This window comes from Gavialis gangeticus, unplaced genomic scaffold, assembly GCF_001723915.1.
Source record: "Gavialis gangeticus isolate Ggan-Ray unplaced genomic scaffold, GavGan_comp1, whole genome shotgun sequence".
Classification (NCBI taxonomy): Eukaryota; Metazoa; Chordata; order Crocodylia; family Gavialidae; genus Gavialis; species Gavialis gangeticus.
In genome coordinates this window covers 8131082-8136899 of record NW_017729015.1, presented here as the reverse complement: position 1 = coordinate 8136899, position 5818 = coordinate 8131082, and positions in this window count along the sequence as shown.

Here is a 5818-nt window from a genome sequence, read left to right as displayed (position 1 = left end):
CCCACATCATTAAAGTTTTTTTGCAGGTGTGGTGGGTCCAAACCTGGTCTCCAGTACTTGGCTGGTACCTGGTCAACCCCAGACTCCTACAGCTTCACCCTGCACTAAGTCACTAGCTAACTTGAGCTGCAAATTTGCTTCCTCTATAAAGGATATAAATAGGAAATCCCAGCTTTGAGACGATCGAGCATGCGGTATCTTATATCAATGATTGAGGACTCTCATGCTCCTCATTATACCCTTGGTACTATTTCTAGCACCCTCTGAGCAGACATCACCAGCTCCCTGCAGTTTAACTTGGAAGCAAAGTTTTATACTTAATTTCTAGTTGGTTGCTTTGAGCTCACTGCAGAAAAGCTGGAAGATCCTAAAACTGCTTAGACTCTAATACCTGGCCACGTGCAGGACGCTTGACAGTTGAGCTCAAAAAATTTTGGGGGGGTGGGCAGGCAGGTGGGAAGGAAATGGCTCTACCCGTCTGTTCATTTTGTGTTTGTTACCAGCATAAACAGCTAAATAACGGTGTTAAATTTACACTGCCGCTTATTTATTTCTTCCAATTTTATATGGTGTGTCCTTGAGCCTGTCTCAGAAATGGTATGTGAGTATATGTGTATTGGAGACACCTATATACTGGTTTTTCTATGTATGTATATATGTATGTCATCAGCTGCTGGTCACTGTACTATAGGTGGAAACGGATAGAAATTTAGCCCCGGACAAAATGAATGCAAGTCTCTTCTAGTCCGTGAAAGTCATGCAGAGGGGGCTGGAAGAGCCACAACAGAATGAAACAGCTTGATCAATCTGAGATGGGCTTGGTGTGGCATTTTCTGGTTGTGAAATGCTGAAACATTCACGTTTTGTTCCTGCTTGGAATGAAACTTGATCACTTTGTGCAGAGGAATTCGGTGGAAAATGACCGGAGAAAAGTTTTCTTGCCTGGGGGGGGTTGGCATTTCCACTCCTAATCCCGTCCCAAGCCCCATGGGTATTGGCAGGGAAGGGGATCTGGAGGATTGGGCCCTTCTGGAAGCTGCTGTTTGTGCTTGGTGCTGGGAGTGAGGGATGGATTGGATAGCTCCCTCTCTCCAGCCGGCTTGTATTTTATGTTCTTCTCTCAGTGCTCCTCTTACTCTCTTCCTTTCTCAACTAACCTTTTACAGCTCTCATCAGAGGTTTATCTCACCCTAGAGAGCACAAGAAGTTGTTTTGTCTAGGGGAAGAGCAATAAACTGAGCCAACTGCAGTGCTCTCACTTTCTGTCACACTTTTTGGCTCTCCCATGGCTGGGTGCAGTCTGATCCCTTGTGGCTGCTAGCTGGTGGACATTTGCAAGCTAAGCTGGGGAGAACCCCTGTGAAAAATGTGCTGGCTCCCAATAAGCCAGCAGGTAAAATTTTATTCTATTTGCATCCTGACACTGCTGTTTCAGGGTGGTCAGAGGTGGGGTTGGTACTGAGACATGAGGATGAGATGCTTGCAGGCCCAAAGACCCATGGATCTGTTGAGAAGGAATACCTGATCCCATGCTTCACCCTAACCTCCTTACCACTAGTTTCACCTCCAAGAAGGTTTTTGCTTCCCATCCCAAGCTGGTGGGATAGTGTTGATGCGGTTTGTTTGAGCAGTTGCTGTATCGCACCCCAGAGGCACCTGCATTGATGTGACAGGCACTTGTAATCCTTGTGTATGATTTAGAGGGGGGTTGTTGGGGGGGATTCTTTAGGGATGCAGAATATCCTGGCTGTCTAAGGGGACAAATTGCCACTGATTTCTTGCTTTTAAAAGAGGTATTTTTATTTCTTCGTTATTAGCTGCCAACTGATGGGGTGGTGGGGGGAGCTTGGGAGGGGAGAGTTGGGTGCAGCCTCAGAGAGGCAACAGCTAGATTAATACAGAGATGCAGCCACTGTCACAGCCCCTTAGCCAGCCCTTTAAATCAGGTGTGCTGCACAGACAGCTACCTGCCCGGCAGTGGGGCCTCTGCCATCTGTCTCTGTCGAGAATGCTGGGACCCAATTACTTTCCATTTCTGGTAGTAAATGAGTGGTTGAGATGCTGCTGCTGATGGGCGTCCCATCCACCCGTCAGCACTGAGCACAGCACTGCCTTGTGTGGGCAGGTGGCGGGGGTGTGAGTGCACTGCGGCAGAGCTGGGCCAGGCAAAGGGCACCGGGTGCATGGAGGGAAGCATGGCAGCACCTGTTCTGGGGGCGGACATGGGACTGTGCAGCCCTCCCAGCTCCCTGCGTCACAGCAGTGCAGGGAGGGCTGCGCAGTCCCTTGTCAGTCTCTATGCAGGAGTTGCGGCATCTTGGATATGAGAGCACAGCACATGAGAGACCAGGCACTAGGTTTAGTCTTCGATACCTCTATGGCATGCTCCCAGGGCAGTGCCACAATGCTTTCTTACTCCTGCTTTGCCCAGGGTTGCCTGGGCCAGGCTGGATGCAGCTGCATCTGGAGAGCAGGTGGAGCAGTGGACTTAGCTTGCCCCTGGTAGCCAGACTGCAGGACAGGCTTTGCTGGGAGGGGGAAACTAGGGCTACGTTGCATCCCTGTGGAGGTGCCACTTACCCCAGCAGGAGAACTTTGCAGTCAGGATGAAGTGTTGACATGAGCTGTGCTGGCAAAAGTGCTCTTGCTGGTATGAAATGTGCCGGTGGGATGGGTTTGGCTCTGGCGGTGAGTGCGGTGATCTGCATGTTCCTGACTTGCCCAGCTGCACCTTCAGATGCTGTAGTGTGGGCCTGGTGTGTGACTAACCCTGGTGCAGATGACAGCTCTCACCTTGTACAGTAGTTTAGCTGGGCCACTTCTGCCTGGGTTAAGTTAGGGTTACTCCTCAACCATAAGCCTGTCATCCTAATGTAGATAGATCTGGAGACTGGATTTGTGGTGTTTCACCCACTGGTGTCCCTTTAAAACATGCACAGGAGGCCAGCCAATATTTTTGTAAGTTCCCTCTGCTGGTGCAAGGCATTTAAAATATGACCTGGATTCTCTCTCGCTGGACTGGGACTTGGAAAACCTGAGCTCTAGTCCTAGCTCTGCTCTTGGCCTGTTGGGTATCCTTGTGCAAATCCCTTCCCCTCTGTATCTCAGTTTCCACATCTGTAGGATGAGGGTAATGGTACCGACCTCCTTTGCAAAGCAGTTTCATGTCTGGCAGTGAAAAAGGCTATATGTGAGCTAGAACCTGTGGTTATTTGGTTTAGCTTAAGTGAGTTAGGAGCAGGTTTAACAAGCTCCATGCATCAAAATATGGGGCTCCAAGTTCTTGCAGTAGTTTAACTATAGTAGTTCACCCCATGTCAGGGTATCCGGCACTGACTCAGAGGCACCGCCTCTAGGAGGGAGAGAGACATTTGCCTCTTGGGGTGTGATTTCTGGGGCCAGCTTCCCTCTCAGCTCCCAAGGGGAATTTGGAGGGCTGGCAGTACAACTAGATCACCTGTCATCTCATACGCTGCCTGATTCAGGATCCCTGTGGGAGGAGGAGCTGTGGCCCAACCAGGCTATTTGTACAGGGCCTGCTGTCAGATCACAGCTGTGTTGGGGTGGCAGCAGCATGGCAGGTACCTGTGGCCTTGCAGAAGGTGGTCACAATTGTCTCCTCTTGTGGCTTGTCCTACAAACCCAGTCCACCTCTGATTTGCACTTATGGCCCTCATCACTCTGACATCTTAAATGTATGAACGCAATGTTCCTATGAAGCAGGGCAGGATGGTCTCCCCTGCTGAAGAGACTGAGGCCTGGAAAAACTAAGTGGCATGCCCAATATCAGTGACAGAGCAGGGGACTGAACTCGACAATCCCACGTCCCAGTGCTCTAACCACTGGGCCACCCTGCCTCTCCATCTTGCACAGCGTGTCATGGATGCTGCTTAAGAACCAATCATTGTAGGAGGTTGTACTGCTCCCAGATAATTTTGTTGTTGGGTGTGATGGCTCAGTAGTCCTGTGTTCCTTTCCCACTGGGGAGAAATACCTTCTGGGGGCTCTGCTTAGGCCCCATCAAGCATTTCATTTGTATTACAGAACCACCCACCCCTTACATCTCCTGGCATGTCCACAGCCAGCAGCTGCACCACTATTTGCTGCCTGAGCACGAATTCCCTGGCACTGGGGAGAATTGACCAACATAATTTAAGGAAAAATGTGAAAAAGTAAATGAAATAATAAAGCTGGTGGAGCGCTGGCCTATTTAGGGGATATTTGCCTTTGTTCTTTCTGCTTGCTCAGGGCTTTCTTAATGTGCCTGTCCTTGTCAGCCCAGGGGGTCGGTATTAATTATTACTGAAGCCCTGGCCCGCCTGTAATCTGTGGTTTTAAGGGAACAATAGGTCAGTGTTTAACAAGCTGGGCTGTACCAGTTACATGTTGTACAAAATAAAAGCCCCAGCGCCTTTCCTGGTTTGGCTGGAGTACAGATGACTGGATACAAGAATGCCCCAGGTTCCAGGTTGGGAGAGGGCTGGGGGTGTGGTGGTGGTGAAGGCATTTGCTGGGTGGAGCATCAGAGTGCGGTCCCTCTGCTGTTTTGGGGAGGGCCCTGTGCTCTGTTGCATTGGATTGAACCACAAAGCCATTTACCTTGTGCGGGTTGGTTTCTGGGCTTGTCTCACACCAGGCTTGCTGGCATTTGCTTCAGTTATCTATTCTCAATCAAATGCCTTTTATCCCTCTGTAAGCTAGTGAGGCAGTGTGTGTAGTAGGAACTGCTCCATGGCAGGACTTGTGTTCCAAAATGTCTTTTCAGCTTTTATTTGCTCTCTGTAAAAACCCTTCTATAGCTTCTCTTTGGGGGAAAATGGGTGTGTGCACAAAATGCTTTACTGCACAGTAGACTAATCTACTGTGCATTAAAGCATCACTGTCTACACGTGCACACCATTTACTGTGCAGTAAATTATTCTACTGCACAGTTAGCTATTACCTGTAAATACAGGTAGGAAACTAAGTGCACAGTAAATACTGTATAGTAGCGCATGTGTAAACACTGAGTAGGAACAATTTTGCTCCTGGTCAGCCCCAACACTAGGAGGCCACAGGGGATGAAGAACTCCCCTGGTCCTGGTACTGCTCAGTTCCTGGCTCCCCCAGGAGCTGGGAGCCAAGCAGTGCTGGGACTGGTGAGCTTTCTGCTTCTCTGCACAGGCAGGGGCTGGCTGGGAACTGTCCTGCTTGTGGGGTAGCTCCCAACCAGCCCCTGTGTATAGCACGTCCTGGCTGCAGGGCACAGGGCCAGGAGGGCTCTGTAGTGGCAGCTGTCTCCTGGCTTTGTGCACATCAGGCCCCCTCCCTATGTGTGCAGGCCAAGAAGTCAGCAGAGCTCTCCTGGCCCCGGGCTAGTACCCTGGGGGAGGCTGGAACTCCCCCTGGCTGCTGCATGGGGCCAAAGTAGGGTAGGAGCTGCATTGTACCAGGCTGCTCCAGTTGGGAAGCAGATTTGATCCCAATAGAGAGCACGTGTAGATGTGCTCCCAGGGAAGGATTACTGTGCAGTAAAATATTGTTCAGTAAGTCTTTATAGAATTTATAGCACATGTAGACATGTTCACTGTGTATTTTCAACCCTTCTATCAATGTTATCCTTGTAGCCAACACTACTTCTCTCTCCCACTTCATCTGTGTTGTGCATGGAGCTGTACAGGTTTTGCAGGGACTGCCAGCCAGAACAAATTAGGGCTATTTTCTTCTGTCACTTTAATGTGTAGCTGTCCCCCTCTCTCTTGGTGCAGGAATTTGGAGGTGCAGGTACTGTAGAAGGAGTGATTTTTTTTTTTTTTTTTTTTCCCCTCCACTTACCCCA